Genomic DNA, 19,433 nt, shown 5'->3' with positions numbered 1-19,433 from the left:
AAAAGCCTTGGTATGTGGTACCTTGTGTAAATAACTATTTAAAAACAACAACAACAAGACAGAGATTTTATATTCTTTTTCAAGAAAGGAAAGAAAGAAATCTGGGGTGTATGTGAAGGGGAATGCTCCAGTATATCCAATTTGTTACGTGTGTTTAATACATTGTCATTCAGTGAAAAGGAGTTGCCATAACAACCATCATATTCTCAGGGCAGCTGAAGATGCCTGAGATACAGTTCACCTCATGAAAAAACAGTGTTATGTGGATTCTTGGGGCGGAGGGAACCTATACTTGGCACAAGATTCTTGGTCCGATCGTGCCCTCAAGTTATGAATGAAAAGAGGAATCTTTGCCCAGATGACTTTTGCTGATTACCAGCCTAGGCAGAATTACATTGTTTCACATCTGTACAAACTTGAAAGGGGGAATACAAATGATCCCTTATCAAGTGGTAACTTAACCACAATGATCATCTCACCAGTGGGCAAACTGGTTATCTGACCACTAGCAAAGGGCCAAGAAGAATTTTACCATATATTCATTATTTGCATTAAACTGAGTGAAAAAACATTTAAACAGTTGCCTTTCCCCTCCTACGTTGTGTAAGAAATCACTCTGGGTTTGTGAATATTAACAATAACTGAGGCTGCACCAAGTCAGTACAGGGCTGTGGAGAAATCTAGTTTAATGTCATTTCTCATGATACAAGAACTCGTGGGCACTCCATGAAATTGCTGACCAGTCAGGTTACAACAGATAAAAGGAAATACTTCTTCACCCAAAGAGTGATTAACACATGGAATTCACTGCCACAGGAGGTGATGGTGGCTACAAGTACGGACAGCTTCAAGAGGGAACTGGATAAACATATGGAGCAGATGTCCATCAGTGGCTGTTAGTCACAACGTATAGATAGGAGCTCACAGGCTGGGGCAGGTGATGCACTGTATTCTTGGTGCTCGGGGGGGGGGGCAACAGTGGGAGGGCTTCTAGTGTCCTGGCCCCACTGATGGACCTCCTGATGGCACCTGGTATTTTTGGCCACTATGTGACAGAGTGTTGGAATTGCAGCTCTTAGCCCTATGCTGGCTATATGGATTATTCAGATGAAAAATACAATCTCAGCAGCCCCTAAATTCTACTACAGTTCAGCTGCATGAGGGAAAGTAGAAAGCAATGCCAAACACCCCTTTGTACAAACTGAAAGAAAAGGCAGAGGACATTCCTTCCCGTAACATTTCTGGATTGTGTTAAAAACGAAAGAAGGGTGGAAAAGATAACTTTATATTGCTAGTTGGAGAGGCAGAAAAGGAGATTCAGATCTTTTGTTTGGCATTACTTTTAACTTCCTCATGCAGCTGAACTCTGATAGAGTTTAGTTTGGCAGTCTTCATTAATTTGTGGAGCAGCTGAGTTCTTGTCACACCAGACAGGAGATCTTGGGGTAGACAGACAAGCTTTGTAGAACTGAATATGAAAAGTGATCCAAAGGAAATGAGACTGCAAGGAGGTTGATATGATGAAAAAGCTATTGGTGAGTGGGGAGTTAAATGATCCTTACACTGGGAAGACAAGGGCTGTCCCCCCAATCAAAAAGCCCTATAAAATGGGTCCAGCTGTAGCTTGACAGTCATGCAAGCTTTCAGGAGTGGTAAGATTTGGACAAAAATCTAAATTAGTTGCAAAAGGTTAGTACCCCCCCCCCAAAAAAAAAAGAAACCTTAACAGTGGTGTCTGTGGATGAGCAGGCCTTGGTAATTAACATCCAGAGCTCAGATGCCCTATTGGGTCTCAGGAAGAGCAGAAGCAGGAATAGATTATGGTGAAAGGAAGCAGGAGCTGGAGCCAGGTGGGAAAGAGCAGGGAGCCAGCACCAGAAGGTATGGGAAGTGAGAAAGTGGAGCCAGCTGTGGGGAAAGCAGGGCCAGTGCCAGTTGGGGAATGGGATTTCCCCACTCAAGTCCTTGGAAGGTCCCCCTCTATGATCCCGTAAAGAGGCAGAGGGAACCCGTAACCCTCCAAAAATCATGGAGCTCCATCCCCAGACCCAGCACTATCCAGACCTGTGCCCCCCTCAGCAGAGGGAATATATGGGAGGAGTGGATTCAATTTAAAAATAGGAAAAAAGTGTAATTAAGAGCCTGTGATGGACTACACTTTAAAAGCATGTTTCTAAGTGCATCTAAATCAGAAAGCCAGGAGTTAATGTTTCCCTGGAATTGAGAGTTTGAGTGACAGGCTGCTCCTCTTCTCTGATTGGCCAGCGCCTGCTGAGGGAGAGAGCCAGTTTGGTGTCGTGGTTAAGTGCGCAGACTCTATTCTGGGAGAACCTGGTTTGATTCCCCACTCTTCCACTTGCACCTGGTTGGATGACCTTGGGCAAGCCGTAGTTCTGATAAGAGCTGCTCTTGAAAAAGAGCAGTTTCTGCCAAGAGCTCTCTCAGCCCCACCTACCTCACAGGGTGTCTGTTGTGGGGAGGGGAAGGGAAAGGCGTTTGTAAGCCACTCTGAGACTCCTTTGGATAGTGAAGGGTGGGATATAAATCCCGTCTCTTCTTCTTCTTCTTCTTCTTCTTCTATATGATCAGCTGAGTGGAGAATCAGTTTGAGATCAGTTCAGTTTGGAGCTATTCTGTCAGGAAGAACCATTCTGAAGGCTGTCAGTTGGTTTCTGACAGTTAGGAGTCAGTGTATCTGATAGGAAAAGTCAGATGAGTTCACCTACTGAGTGAAAGAAAAAGACTCCTTGCCTTAAATGTGTTATAAGCTTCAATAACATCATTTTGCCTGTTTAAAGAAGTGAATGCTATACCATCTACAACTTTTACCTCAGCAATCCCCATACCTGCCTGTTGAATAAACTTGGGGTGGGGGGTTGTTTGTTTTACTGTTAATCTGTCTTCAGTTTCATTTAAAAAGGGAAATAAGAAGAGGGCTCCTGCTTTTCCACATAAAGTTACTAGGGCTGGACTACAAGCTGAATTATATTCTGTAGACAGGGTGGGACAGAAAGTTTTATAAACCACATTCATTTACACACTACTAGGGACTGCTCAGTCACAGCAGGGAACTAAAAAGAATTTTGGCACGGAAATCTGCCTCAGAGTGGGAAAGTAACAGGGGTCCATCACAGAGCCCTAGTGAGCAGCTAATGCAGGGAGGTCCCCCCCCCATTAACTCTGTCTCCAGTCTCTGCTTTACAGCTTCCTCCAATGCTCACCATGACTGTCCACGCTTTTTGTCACTTAAAGCCTGCACTTTCTCTCTAAAGACTTATTTTTTGTGTTGTTATTGTCACCCACAGCCAGAAATCAGCAGTGGTTGCATTGGGGAAGGATGAGGAGAAAAAGGTAGAGGCTAGACACATCTTACACCATTCTGCCAGGTTTTGTTTTATTAATAATAATCTTACTTAAATTATTTAACTTAAATTTTATGAGCTCATAGATGTATTAATTTCTAGGTATTTCCCTGCAGTGTAAATCCACTCATTGATATCTTTGCATTCATCTCCAGTTCATAACTAGGATTCCAGATTTTGTAAAATTGATATGGAATCCTTATATTTCACTATATTTTTAATTTTATGAGTTCAATTGAGAAGGGTATAATTGGCAAACAGGCTGATTTCTTACCTGTATACTTTGATTTCTGCATTGCTGTGAACTGCTTCCATGAGCACCTCAATCGGTAGGGTGAAGATAAAGGGCTTTTTTGTCTAGAACCTCTATTGAAGTAAAGTTGAGCTCTAAAGCTGTTAACTTTCACATGGGTGTGGTTCCTGATATACAGCTTCTATTGTCCTTAGGAATAGTGTGCTAGAGTTCATCTGCTTTAGTAAACAGAATAGTTTTTATCTAAGCAATCAAAAGCCTTTTCTGCATCTAGAGACATGATTGTTAAGGGGATAATTCAAGTGTCTGCAATGATTAATAACATTTAAGCACTTCTCTGTGGAATACATCCACTTTGATCCTGTTTTATATAATTTCCAGTTATAACATGGTCACCTTTAGAGCTGCTGCAGCAGTGGCATATGGCCACTGCCACAACCATGCCACTGCTAGTCAGTTCCCTATTGACATTCCACAGAGGAGGAAGACAACGAGCACCCACCTGTGAGGCCCATTGTATAGTCAGTCCATTGGAGTACCTAGCAACCCTGTCAACACCCACCAATCAGGCAGTGGCTACCCCCCACCTGTAGCATATAGAGGCAGAGACAACCACTGCCTGCCAGTGCTGCCAGGACCAATCAAAGCTGCCACCACCCCAGAACATCACAGGACAGGGACAAAAAAGCCAACATCAGCACAACCCAAACAGCAGCATTATGCATGAGTGGCAGAAGCCCTGTAGCCAATGCACTCCAGGGCACCCCACAGATGACTGCTTAAATCCCAGGTTGCAACTGACTTGCCATTCACCAGGCAGGAGGACATCAAGCACCAGGGCATCAGGATGGGAACACACAACAGCATGCCAAGCAAAACTTATCACATACCCTCATAGCTCTCCAGGGTAGGTCAGTCACCCATCAGATAGGAACTATGGGCTCAAGCTGAATGGGACTGGGGAGAGCAGGCAAAAGACAAAGAACACCCATTATCCTGGGAACTGATAAGCCAGCAGCAAAACACAAGGGGATGGCCAGGCTCAAACCCATGGCCCCCACACCCAAGGTTGTGCTCTAATCACTAAGCCAAGCAGACATATACAAAGAAGGAATGTCTTCATGGATTAGGCATTCCACTGATGCCCTGATGACACCCCCACCTTTCAGGGCTGGGCAGAGAAAACTGCACAGAAAGGCATGGCCTAGTGGAAAGGCACTAGGATAGGATGGCCAGGGCTCCTGGTTCAGTCCCTACAAGGGGAGGGGAGACAGGATGGCCCGGCCAATGGGCTGCCCAGCCATTCATCATTTTGGTTTATACACCACCTCAACCCCCTCTGTGCCACACTCAGAGGTCCTGTCACTGCCATCAGCTTCCCTGTACCCCTGTGCCTCCCATCCTGAGAACCCAACATGTGTGCTCCACCAAGCTGCATGGCTTATCAGATGCCTGCAGTGCTGTGGAGGAGTGGGAGCCCCAGAGACCTTCCAACCCCCTTGCCAGATCATATATTCCCTCCCTCAGCTCACCCCTGGCCCAGTCTCCATGACAGCTGCTCACAGCAATCAGAAGAGTGTGGGAGTGGGAAGGAGGTTGGGGAATGCGCAGCTCACCCCTTCAGATGTGTGATCATTCTGGAAAGCCCAATGGAGAAATTGCAAAAGGAGAGAGGAGGAGTTGGGGGCAAAGAGTGGTGTGGAGTGACGGTGGGCAGGGTGCTGGGAGTAAGCGTCATCCACCCAACAACAAACAGACAGAGATACAGTTGTAAATAATGCCAGGTATTATTGAACTGCAACAGGGAAAGAGTCACGATATCTGATGATAGGTCCTCCATCCAGTACAGTCCCTGTGCCTTTGTGAGATCCTCTGGTAAGCCACAGAGAAATGGGGCAAGCTCTCCCACTTACAGCATGCCTGTGAGTGGGATGGATTTGCTGGGTGGACGGTTTTCTGAACTGGGATGCTGCAGGAGCGGGGTGGAACTGGTAAGACAGTAGCCCCATGGCAGAAGTGGCAGGGTCTCCTTCATGTTGAGTCATTATGACCTGCACAGACAGCCAGGCTGAGTTGACCAAGTGCTGGCAAACCAGATTTGGGCAGCCTCTTAGGATTATTGTACTCATTAGTTTAGTTTTCAGGTGCAGTTCAGAAGTTTTAATAAACCCAGTTAATTAATACATCTGGGTCTTTTGTCTTTATCTGGGGACATGGGAGCATTAGATGCTCTATTCTATCGTGCAACAGGAAATCGAAGAGTTAAGGGGACTTGGGTCAGGAAATCTAGATGACAAATGGGATACAGAAATGGCAAGGAGTGGGCTGAGTTTTAAAACTGCCAGCCCCATTGGTGTGAAGATTCTCTAGTTTTATATACAGCATCACGACTGACCCCAAGGAGGGTTTTCTCATAAATGTCATTTCCTTTGAGTATTTTGTCAAATCAGCAATACTGAAGGTCATTTCTGAATGAAGCCTGGTTTTGCCTGAAGTTATGCCCTCTGCCTGTTAGATGGAGACAATATTTCACTGACGTTGGTTCACAGGAGACTGTGAAGAACCAAGACCTGCCGGTGGCATCAAGTGAACTCCATGTCAACTAATACCTCATACTGGGCCTCAGGTCCCTAACCAGGGATCCCATTTCTCCAGCATAGGCATTGTATGAAAATGATAATGAATTTGAAAACGCAAGCCTTGCATATTCTGAGCCCAAAGCTTTCAATGTGCCTGTTCCTAAGTGTTAACACTTGGACTGCAATAGGAGTTGCAATGCATCTCTTGCTAAACTCAGCAAGCAAACTTTCTCAGCTGCCAGCGAGCTTCACTATACTGCAGGGGTTAACACTCAACTCCCTCCTGCTACTGTAGAACATCTAGTAGATTTTACCTGTGTCCTGAATCATGACATTCTGCTTTTCCTTCCTGTTAAATAGTGGGTTCCATGGATGAGCAGACCCCAAGTCTAGTGATCAGCTCTACTTTATTAGTGATTTCAGCAAGAACAAGACTGAACTCCAGGGCCAAAGCCCTGTTTAAATAGCATGCAATTGCCACACCCAAGCACACCCCACTCCCAACGATAGGCTATTTACATAACATTACTTCTTGGTTGCTTACTTCCAGAGTCCTGGTAGGCTATTGTTCTTGTGCTCCAACCTCAGCCCATCTCTACTAGAACAGTCCTGGGATGTTTCAGTCCCAATACATAACACCTACCCTTGCTTTGCTTTGGCTTCTGCTTGCAGATGGCAGAAAACCATGGGAATGGCATCAGGCAGGGGCAAGTTCTGCTAGATTCAGAGCTGTGAATGCCGGGGTGGGTGGGGTTGGAATGGAAGATGGGAAAAAACATTTCTCTATTATTATTTTTCTGAAGAAGAAGGGGCAGTTAGGAATGCAGCTGCTGGTTTCGAGTGATTAAGATAAAATTCAGATACACAAGAAAGACTACAGTTAAACAAATAAACCTGAAAATAAAGGTCTTTTAAAACATACATGTCAAAATGAATACACTTGCCACTATTACAGTAAACCCAGAGGTTTTTTCTGCAACTGTAACATCTGCTGTAAAACCAAACCCCTGTCCACAATTTCTGCAAAACAAAGTTAATAAATCCCCTTTCAATGAAAAGAATTGGTCTTTACTATGATATCTCTGTGTTCAACAGTGCTTCTAAGTCTCCCCCCCCCCACTCCAACATTTTAATAAGCCGGTTCTTAATGTATTTGTTTATTCTATTCCAATATTCATCAGCAAATATCTTTAATGGACACTAATAATAAACACCACACCAAATCCTGTCCCTTATTCCTTAAAATCCCTTAGATGTTCACCAGCATTAATATATCAGGAAAGTCCATCTATTGGTATACCTTTGCAATGTTTATTACAGGTATCACCTCTGCCCAATATATTTAATTCTCAGACGTCTCTACTAGATATCAATGACAGTCACACACTTAACATGTCTACTTTTGATCCTTTGTCTCCCCTCCAGAAATTGTCCACAAGATTGAGCTTCCCTTTAGTAACAATATATAGCTGTCTCGGCCTAATGGACTGTATTGGCCTGGATGACTCCATCTTTGCTACATGCAGGTGCTTAGTTGCCATGAGTCTTGGCAGAGGACAGTATTAGCTGCTCTCAGGGGAACCTTCTGTCTCTATGCTTGTTAGCAGCACTTATCTTCAAGGCCTGGATTGTTTTTTTCCTCCCACTGGAAGCTAGATGCAAGATGGCATGGCCCATACAAGTGTTTAAGATAGCTTAATTAATCATTCTTTGACTCTCAGCCAGCATTTAGGGCAGGGGTGTGAAATATGCAGCCCGGGGGCCCAGATCAGGCCCTCAGAGGGCTTCTATCAGGCCTGCAGTAGAATTGGCTGTCTTCTGCTTCTTCTTCCAGTTCTGCTGCTGCTGCATCATCGTAGGTTTGCAGCTTACAGATACACACCTGAACAGCATACTCAAGATTGCAACAGCACAGACATTTTGATGTAATAATTCAGGGCAAGAGGTATCAGTTATCAGACACTGTTAAATAAACAAAATATTGCAAGAGTGCTAATGTTTTAAGCATGTTTTTATTTTAAGTAAAAAAAAACCCTTTGAGTTTGTGTCCTTTATAAAGTTTATATCTCCGCTACCTGGCATTACATTTTATGACACACATGTCCCGGGCCAACAAGGTCTAATTTATGTCAGATCTAGCCCTCATAACAAATGAGTTCAACACCCCTGATTTAGGGTATAAAATGCCTAGTTTTAAGTATGCTTCTTGATCTCAAGGTTTGGCTAAGCTTCGATCTCTGTGTGTGGCACTCTTGAGGCCAACTGATCAAAGCTCAGCTTGCATCTCAATGGGTTATTAAAGATCTCCTTGTAAGTAAACCTGGATCTCTCATGTTGATTCTTTGGGAACTTCTGTGAACCTATGGAGCCCCTAGCTAGGGTACATAACATGGACATACAATGCATGCATTTGATGAAATGAGCACTGACCCACAAAGCTTATGCAACAATAAATGTTCTACTGCTGTGGCTCTTTAGAAGCAACACTTTACGCTTTGGTGATGTGCAAGAAAGGTGGGTTATAAATAGAAAATAATAATAAATATAATAAATAATATCAATTAAGAATAAAACATTGTTCATCTGTATATTTGATTCTCATTTCTTCACTCAAAGAGGGTGGGATGCAGGTACAACTCATTGTTTTATATTAAATGTGTCCCCCCAAAAAAATTTCCAACCACTTGTGGTCATAGGCTCAGCAAAGAAATAAAGATTTAATCAAATTGACCATTATCTCACTGAAGTTTTCTGCTCTTGTAATTCCATTTCCTACGCTGACTGATCACATTTGATTTTTTAAAATTGTCTTTGTTTTGTATTTATTTTTTGTTTGTGTGTTTATGTGCCCATGCCTGGAAGTCATGGTGACCTCTGCGGACTCCTACTGGGGCATGGGGGCTGTTCAGAGAAGTGGCTTGATAGCCTGCCTCTGTCTCCTGATCCCGGTATTCTTTGGAGGTCTCCCATCCAAATACTTGCCTCATTGGCCCTGCTTAGCTTCCAAGATCTGATGAGATTAGTCTTGCCTGGGGCTATCCAGGACAGAGCAAAATTGTCTTTACTTTTTTATTGTCTCTGATATGTGTAATCCTAGTCCTTTTGCATTGTTTATTACATGTCTCATCCTATTAATTGCATCAATAATCAATATGTAATCCTACTTGAGTCTTTGTGAGAAAGGCAGACTATACATTAAATAAATAAATCAACCCCAGCTGGAATGTAGGAGCTCAATCAATATGTTTACAGAATAAAGAAAAATCCTATTATTCAAAATGGATCTATTTCTACCTGCACATCATCACCATGGTTGAATGGCAGGAAGCAGTTTGCGTTTTATTGTTGTAGGATAAATAATCAGTCAAACACTATCTTTTACAGGATTTATTCCTCCCCTGCATATTCCCACTTGGTATGTGTCTATTAACAGACAAGCATGGTGTATATAATTTGAAATATGCTGCCATTTGAAAGAGATTATAATTATGCCAACTACTGAAAAACAACATTTTCTTTTAAAAATACTGATGCAAGAAATGTTCAAACACTGAAAATGATTGGGTTGTCATTGGGATGACAATGGTACTCAGAAAGTAGCATAAGAAAGCTCAGTTGAAAGTAGCTTTTTCACATTGCTATTGACATTTTAATACAAAAACGTTATTTAAGACATTACTGGACCTGCTGGTGGACCTCCTGATGGCACATGGGTTTTGGCTATCGTGATACTGTGTGACACAGAGTGTTGGACTGGATGGGCCATTGGCCTGATCTAACGTGGCTTGTCTTATGTTCTTAAGATGCTAATAGGAAAGTGGAGAACCTGGTTCTGATTAATGGAAGCAAGTGGATGCTGAACAGTTAAACTTCCCTTTCCCTTCTCTCCACAGTTCCAAGGCAAATTGAGGAAGTGCATGACTGTTGTTTCATCTTGTCTGGGGCAGTGCCTGGCCAGTCTTCAGCCAAGGTGCCTGCAGCAAAGTTAGGGAATTCCCCAATGCTGCAGGAGCCAAGCAGGATTCATCCATCTCCTTCATACCCCAGGCAGCCACAGTCAACTCAGCCACAGCACTTGGGACAGGACCCTGGACAGCAAATGGCTGCAGCAGTCCTTGCCACCTCTCTCCTGGGCCACAGAGATTCAGGTGCTGGGTGATGTCATAATCTCCTGGCTCCAGGACAACAAAGACAATGCTGGGGAAGAGCAAGGCTCAGAGGCCATCAAACCTGCCGGGAAGCATGGAGACAGCCAGCAGAAGCTCAGCTGTGATGGCCTAGCTGGAGGACAGGCAGGCCTAGCAATGCAAGAAGTTGGGTGGAGCTTGGCTGAAGTCCTCCCAGAAACTGCCCAGTGAGACAAAGGTGAGGGGCCAGGAGGATGGAGCAGGAGACTGGGGGGGGGTGCTTTAACCTCAGGCCCAGATAATGGTTTAGGCCATAGATGTGGGGGCCAGGGGGTGGAGGTGGGGCTGATAGGTGGGGCAGAGAGGAAGCACAAATAACCAGGCCAAGGAAAAAAGAGGGAGCATTATACTACGCAGACAAGGGCAACCCTCCAGGAAAGAGAGGGTGGACTTGGATGATGCAACCCTTCTCCTTTTTCTATTCTGAAGCCTGAGGAGACCCCATGGAGTGAAAGCAGCATAGTGGCTGAGGCCTAGGCAGTGCTGCTGCTGAGGACAGCATCTCATATATCTGTTTTTGCCCTTACTCATTCCAACAGCAGAAGACTTTCCATTCAGCAGAAAGGAATAATTATGTTTAATCAAGCAGTAATCACAGTAGAAACTTCATAACCTGAACATAAGGAACTGCTAGAGCCAATTCTATGTTATTTTCTGACGAGAAGTTGCCAGACCTGTATGGAAACCTTGAGTGACTAGATTCCCTACCTGATCTCTCATTGTTACTCCCCACAACCAACTGGTATTCATATATTCTGCCTCTGAATATGGAGGTTCCCTTTAGTTATCATGACTAGTAGCCAATGGTGGGCCTATCCTCCATGAATTTGTCTTAAACCCTTTCAAAGCCACCTGAAGGCCAAACTACACATTATATTTTGTAATGTGGCAACTACAGGGAACAACAGTTTAAAGGTCTGGGGGAACCCAGTTTGGCTTGGGACCAATGCTCCCTCTAAGCTGTGGAGTCTTGTGAGCAAAAATTCTACTTTGTGAGCTACTGGCATTAAAGTTGTGAGCGAGCAATTTGGCTCCTGCATAAATTTGTTTGCTCTGGAGCCATCCCTTCCTGAACTAAGACAAAAATCTGTGAGCTGGGGGCTAAAAAACTGTGAGCTGGCTCACACTAACTCAGCTTAGAGGGAACACTGCTTGGGACCACAGTGAGACTGGAGGAGGGACTCCTGCTTTGCCCCTACACCATTTTCCCAGTCAAAATGGCCCCGAGAGGATTTATTTGCCCCATTTTGGAGTTGTACATGCAGTCTTCATTGGAAATGCAGTGCCAAAAAGGTGCAAATACCTTCCCTGAAAAATGCTTCAGCTCAGGAAAATGTCACAGAGGGAAGCAGGAGAATCTCAGCCTTCCAGGCTGTGGTCCCAAGCTGAAGTGGGCTCTCACATACCTTTAAAATGACATTCCCCCCTGCTGCTGTGTGGCTGTAGAGAAAGTGAGTCAGGTCCAGGTTATAGAATGTAATGTGTAGTTTGGCCCTACATTAGGACATACCTGGACATTTGGGGGTGGAGCCTGAGGAGGGTGATGTTTGGGGAGGGGAGGTACTTCAGTTGAGTATAATAGCATAGAGTCCACCTTCCAAAGTGGCCATTTGATTTAGCTGATATGATTTAGCCCAGCTTGGCAGCAGTGGCTATGGTGCCTCTAATTAGGTCTGGCCTGCTGACAGCAGCAGCCACCGTACAACTGGGACCAGCCCTGAGCTGATGACCACAAAACAAAGTAGCCAGATTTTTCATGGGGAGACAGTGACGGGCAGGAAAGGAGGGGGGAAAGATGAAGACAGGGAACAAGTAAAAGTAGGTTGGCTGCTGAGTAGGAAGAAGAAAAAAAGAAAAGGGGTGAATCTATAGGATTCTGTGCCTTTGACTGTGTCTGTTATTGGTTTTCTAATTATTTTCCTTGCATTTTTATAATGTCCTGATTATATTTTAAGCCACCTTAAGTTCCACAAAGCAGAAAGGTGCTTCACAAATATTTTAAATAAATAAATTAAAGAGTGGCAGCCAAGAAACCAGAAAGAAGAAGCAGCAAGGAAGGGTGATATAGTGGAAAATGAGAAGATGGGTGATATATATATGTCAAAACTTTAAAACTGAAGCATAGAAATGACACAAGATGCGTGAATAGAGGGATTAATTTCCTTGACATTTTGCAGCAGTGACCTCAGCTACTGTGACACTAGAGTGCCACCTCATCAAAGGAGGCTTTGTTGCCTCAGGGATACTGCTGTCTTTACAGGATGCTAACCTCAGGCACACTCAGACAACTAGGAGGAGGAAGAGGAGGAAGGAAATGGACCTTCTCCTTAGTATTCAGACAGACTCTTCTGTCTCTCTGTTTCTCCACCAGAGAGTGGCAACTTAGCATGCAGATCAAGGCTGAAAACAACGGAAGGCACTTAATGCAAAGAACAGGGTGAAGTGTGGATGGGAGAGGATCAAGAAGGCAAGTTCCGCAAAAGAGTGAATATGATAGGTTGAATGTAAGAAAGAAAAAATGCATTACAGTTGTGGTTATATCATTCCAAATTACTTTATTAACATAGAATGTATAACATGCTTTGTGGTAACACAGAGGAAATATCACAATAACAGATGAGAACTATGGTTATAGCAATCATGTATTACTACAGGGAAACTAGACACAGAATATAACAATACAAAAAAGAGATCCAGCAGCGCCTGCATTTCCCCTAGTTTGCTTTCCTACGCCCTCATGCCCATTCACCCTTCTCTCATCCTAGGCATGGTAAGGAGGAGGAAAAGAAGGTGGGCAAGGCAGAAAGGTGGCTCCAGTTTCCCCTTGTCATCTACCCCTGGTGGCCTCCACCACCACATATTCATGGGCCATTTGGGGTTACTAGGGCAACTTAAAATGCCACCTTAATTCTATTTACTATTTATGGCTACATCTGTTCATGAGCAGACAGTACTTGACTTCTATAAGTCTTTGTGACCCAAAACATTAAAAAAGCACTAAGATTTTTCTGCAACCCAGGAGATTCCCCTGATGAGCAAATATTACTTTGGACTTTTATTAAGTCTTTCTGCCCCCCCCCCCCAATATTGACATTTTTAAATTTTCTGCAAGCCAGGGGATTAGAACCCTTGTGAGCCAAATGTGACATGGCATCCATGGCTCTTCTGAGTACCATTTCTCATGGTGTCACCTAGCATTTGTCTTAGGAAAGTGGGCAAGACCCTTGCCCAGTGGGGACTGTGGTTTGCAGTTGGTTCCCACCTGTAGAATGCTGTCTGTCACCTGAGGAACAGAAAAGCTTTAAGCCTTCCTGAGGAACAGGCCTCATGTCAAGGATAACAGTAGACATGGCTCTTTTGGTTGATGGCATTCGTGAATGTGGCTCTTTGCAACTTACGGAGTAAGTACCATGGCTCTATCATACCTGTGACGGGCCACATTTTGCAAACGTAGCTTTCTGCATAGGGTGTAGGGTTGCGAAGCTCCAGGTGGTAGCTGGAGTTTGCCTGGGATTACAACTGACCTTCAGATGACAGAGAACATATTACCTGGAGAAAATGGCCACTTTTCTCTATGACTCTATGACATTATACCTCCCCTCCCCAAACCCCTCTTTCCTGAGGATTCTCCTCCAAAATCTCCAGGTATTTATTTATTTATTTATGGGGTTTTGACCTGCCCTCCCCCAAAAGCAGCTCAGAGCAATTTACAAGGTACCAATAAAAACATAAAAAACAGTTCCATATAAATTCCAGTTGAAACCTAAAGACCCAAATAAACTACATGAGGGCAAGATGGTAGTACATAAATCTCACGGATATACTGTACATGACTCAGGAAAGGGCCATCAAAATGATAGTTGGGCCCCGCCCCACCCCCAATCTATGATACATCAGTATAACTGACAGCCTAAGCTGGTAGAAAGGGGGCTGGTTAGAGCAGGGGAGGCCAGATATAGTGAGGCATCCACCACCTCAACCAAAGGCCTGGTGGAACAACTCAATTTTACAGGCCCTGTGGAATTGTAGCAAGTCCTGCAGGGCCCCGTTTTCAACTGGGAGCTTGTTCCACTAGGCCAAAAATACTCTGGCTTTGGTCGAGGCTAAACGGATTACTCTAAGGCCGGGGATTACCAGTAAGCATTGTTCTGCCAAGCATGAAGCTCTTCAGGGGACATATTGGAACATATTTCCCAACTCAGAGCTTGCAGCCTTTCATAGGGGGGGCAGGACTTGGCTGACCGAGGGATTTTTAGAAACTTCTATCTTTTTTTCCCTTTTCTTCATTAGATCTCTTTTGCATTAATTCCAATCCTCATTATAACAACAGCATTTAAGTGGGAAAATGAAACCCAGTAAGCCAGTGCTGAAGGCCAAGATAGAGAAAAGCTGCACAGCTACGATGTAGTTCCCCTTAGAGCTTAGATAGGTGGGAACAAAGGAGACCCAAATGCTGCAAAATACTAGCATGATGAAAGTGATGAACTTGGCTTCATTGAATGCCCCAGGCATTCTGGCTAGGAAGGCTACATTCTGGCTAGGAAGGCTACAATGAAAGAAATGGTGGCCAGAAAGCCTATGTAGCCAAGGGCACCATAAAACATGGCAATAGACTCTTCACTGCATTGCAGAATGATCTGTCTAACCTGGGAGTGCATGTCCAGTTCTTGAAAGAAAAGAGAAATTCCCATCCAAATGATGCAGACACCAAACTGAATAATGGAACAGAAAAGGACAATTACATTTGCCATACTCTACCCCAGCCATGTCTTTGTCCTGTTCCATGGCTTTGGGATGATTAAGGTAGATTAACAAAGTTCCACAACTCCTTTCCCTCCCATCTTCTCCTCCTAATCCCCATTTTGCTTTTCCACAAGAGTCCTTGGTGCGGAATGGGATAATTTTAATTCCTCTCCACAATCCAGTCAAAGAGATGAAAACAGGGAGCATGCTTGGAAGACCCCAATACCCATGCCCATTCCATATTTCTTTCTTTTTTAAAAAATATAAAGAATGGTTCAGTTTTTATTATCAAGGAAGAAAAAAAGTCCAGATCTATATCACAATTTTAAAAACAGTAGAAAATATCATTACAAACACAACGGGGGAGCTTCCCTCCTCGTTTTTATGCCAGGGAAGCTGCTGTGACATGATTCTGTAAGCAGAAAGGCGCACGGTACCTGACTTGGCAGAGGAATCATACCTGGTTAACATGAGGAGTATGGTGGGGAGACTGGTCTCCTGTTTCAGCAGTGACCACAATGGAAAAAGCTAGCAGATAAATAAAAAGAGGCAGAGCCCAGAGACCAAGTCTGGGCTCCAGTGTTGCAGGTTTGCAAGGTACATTAGCAGTGTTTGAGCTACTTGTTACAACCCCAGTTCAACCCATCAGTTCCCATTGATAATGTAAGAGACTCAGGAGCCCACAATCACAGCTGAGACGCTAGCAGACTAAACCAAAGACTGCCTTACTGTACCACCGTGGGGCTGGATGTGTGGCATAGGGGCATCCTTCTCACATATGTGGGTGCAATGGCACTGTCTCTCAGATGGTGAGTGGCTTCAGAGATAAGCGAAGGAGTGTGACAAGTGGGAACCAAGGGAGTATTTGGTAGTCCAGCAACTTGGTGGCGGCAGCATCCACTAGCACATTTAGGCCTTAACTGTACTGTTGACAGCGCCTGAGAACATGCAACCCCTGGAGATGGTCGGTGCCATGATGCTGCCCTGGTGGTGCAGGAGTGCCTGGGTGCAGATTATGTTGGCCATGCTTCGCACCCACAAGGACAAATCATACCAGGGTGTACATGGTGCCCACATGTCCTGTGAGTATGCACACTTGCTCCTTGTATTTGATATCCCACACATGAATGACATTCTCATTGGTGACACAGACAATGTGGTGGTTGGTGACTGCAATGGAGTAGATGCTCCCACCCGAGGTCTGTAAAATGTGTATGCACTCCAGATTCCGGATGTCCCAGATCTTGATTGTTTAGTAGGACCCACTATACATGTGATTCTGGGATGCCACAAGTGCCTGGACCCAGTGGCTAAGGGCTGTCAGCTCCTTCTTCGGCTTCAGCTCTGTGCCCACAATATCCCAGACCGTGATGGATTTCAGAGAGCCACTGAACAGCATGTTGTGCAAAGAGACTAGTGTGCACACCAGGTTGTCATGGGTGTGGATGGTGCTCACCTTCTGCAAGTTTTGAATGTCCCAGATGATGGTGCAGTCTCCAGAGCCACTGTACAGCTTGTTCCCCTGGATGCAGAATGCCAGGACAATCCCATCATGGACTTCCAGTCTTTTGGCACTTGTACATGATACAGGTATCCCACACCTTAATGGTTTTGTCAGAAGAGCTGCTGAAGAGCAAGCCTCCAATGAAGTAGATGCAGAGACACCAGACAGGGCCCTGGTTTCCGACAAAGGTCCCCTTTTGCTTGAAGATCTGCTGGGGATCATAGGAGCCCAAGATCCCCATATTCAGCCAGGTGTTGATGTGGGACAACTCCTACATTTTCCTACAAATGGACCTTGAACTTGTTTGGAGGTTCTAGCATGGGAGCACAGCTATCATATATACCCTTGACTGAAGAATGGTACACTCCTTCTGTCTGAGAATGTCATAGTCTTTGACTGAGTGCACAGCTTTGGGAGGGATGCACATTGAGTGGTGAGGGAGGTAGGGGACACCCGCCTAGCCAGCCAGATCAGCCGAATCTACCCTGGCAGTGGGTGGGGTGACAGATGTCGCAGCCAGATTGCCCTCAAGTCCTCAAGATCCCCATGTTCAGCTGGGTGTTGATGTGGGACAACTTGTCATTCAGTATGGCGGCATTGCACTGGAACTCCATCATCTCACTGAGCTCACTCTGGTTCTGATCCAGCATGTCATACTTCATTTCCAAGTTCTTCTCCAGCTGGTCAATCTTCTCCGAGAGCTTGCCCAGCATCAACTGCAGGAAGGTTGATTTCCTGATCCTTCTGAGCCATGGCCACCTGCACCTCATGGAAGCAGTCATCCATCTGCTGGAGGAACTCCTTCAGTTCCCTTGAACTTGCACATCTCCAGGTGGGTCTTGTACATGTCCTGGTTTCCTATGAACATGCACCTGTATTTGGCCCATTCCATATTTCAAAGGGCTCCACTCCAAATAATGTATGCTACTCTGAAATAGCCTATAATTCATCAAGCAAGCAGAAGGGTGTTTTAGTCCCTTGGTTAAAGGGATTTTGGACCAACAAAGTTTGTGCTACCATAGGTCATCACCAGCAGTGAAGGTAGGATAGGGAATGAGAAAACAGAGGCTATTCTTGGTCAATTTTGACAGCTGGCACCTCTGCCTTGATACTGGTCTCAGCATCTTCATGGCAAAAATAGAAAGATGCCCCTAATCAAGCTGGTCTAGTGAGGAAATGATGGGTGATGGGGAGAAGCCCATTTCTATTACCTTCTAGGGGCTTTTTTGGCATCACAGTCACAACTCAGCCAAGGAAGCCTTGCTAGTTGGGTGGCTACACTGCCAGCTTGAGAGGATGGCAACCTCAGGGAAAGTCTGGCAAGATGGATTGGCAAAATGAAGAGAAAGAGGAGGAAGGAACAAGTCCTTGTGTGTTGACTTGTTCATTATGGCATAACCAGTGCAAGATAGTGGTTGGAATGTCACAGTGGGATGCCCTAGGTTCATATCCCCACTGAGCCATAATGCTTCACTTCTGGCTCTGGGCACTCTCTGTCACCTATGGGCACTTTCTTCCCTTAGTTAAAGGGATTTTAAACCAACACATCTTATCCTATGATAGGTCTTCACCAGCAGTTGACCTAGAATAGACGACAATGGTTGATGTCAAACTAAGGTGCAAAGTTCTTGGTGAGAAAGTCCCTTAAGGCCAGTTTGGTGTAGTGGTTAAGTGTGTGGACTCTAATCTGGTAGAGCTGGGTTTGACTCCCCACTCCTCCACTTTGTTGAGAATTGAGGCTAATCTTTGCTTTATTTGCTGCCAACACCACATGGACTGTGCATACATACACCCATAGGCTCAAAGAACGCTGTACAAGTCACTTGTTGTGAGATACACACAGACAGTGACCTGCTCTAAGCCTTACATGTGAATGAGGTTTCAAATACACAGCTGCCTGATGGGAAGAAGAAGCACATTGCCATTGTTGCCAGCCAAACAACAACTTGTTTGAAATCAGCCTCCATTGATGAACTGCTGAAAACACACATATACACATTTCTGCTCTACATCTGAATGGCAATTTCCTGTCTGATGGGCTTTGATTACCTGGGAATGGGCATGATTCATCTGCACTTTAATGGGTATCCTAGCACCAAGCTTTCACACCTCACCAGATGCCATCTCTTGAGTTAGAATCTAGAGTTTCAATATTGGCCAAACCCTTTTAGGTTGGCACCCTCTCTACACGCACCAATGAGGTTAGTTTTGGGATGGACTAGCAGGTGGGTGGATCTAGAAGATGGCATAGATGCCACCCACTAAAGGATTCACCTATAAAAGGCGAGGTCCAGCTGCTTAGCATTTGCTAGCCACCTACCCCCACCTATGCCCCCTGTCTGCTTTAAACTCCTCTCAAGCTCAGCTTCCTATCCAAAAATCCTTTGTTCCTACTTGATCTCTTTGTCTGCAGCCATGATGTCCACACATGCTGGCTGGTTTCTAGCTGTGTGTTAAATCTCCCTAGTATATTTTCTGACCCCTCTATTCTTCATTGAGAAGGACGAGCTTCAGGACAGATAAGTATTGCTACCCATAGCCCTACCTGTGATTTCTATAGTGACTATTGTAATTCTGTATTTCTGAGGAACTTGATTGATTGTATGTGTGAATCTGATTTTGTGTGTATGTGATTTGATATATTCTTAAGTAAAAGACATTGTTTTGGAACACACCAGTCTCGTCTCTCTCACTGGTACAAACCTTGGAGTGGATTGGACTTCAGTATACAAAGGCAGGAACCTGAATTTAAATTTAGTTTGCCAGCTGTTGTAGATAAAGCAGTTCGGCTAACAACTTGCACCT

The 19,433-nt window shown here is 44.6% G+C and overlaps 1 pseudogene; it reads right to left on the bottom strand.

Annotated features, from left to right (window-relative positions):
- Nucleotides 1–16,033: 16,033 nt before the first annotated feature.
- LOC107126042 lies at nt 16,034–17,520 on the bottom strand (annotated as a pseudogene).
- Between the last annotated feature and the right edge of the window lie 1,913 nt (nt 17,521–19,433).

The sequence above is a fragment of the Gekko japonicus genome, unplaced genomic scaffold, assembly GCF_001447785.1.
Source record: "Gekko japonicus isolate JY-2015 unplaced genomic scaffold, Gekko_japonicus_V1.1 scaffold340, whole genome shotgun sequence".
NCBI classification, from domain to species: Eukaryota; Metazoa; Chordata; class Lepidosauria; order Squamata; family Gekkonidae; genus Gekko; species Gekko japonicus.
This window is presented reverse-complemented; position numbering and strand designations above follow the sequence as displayed.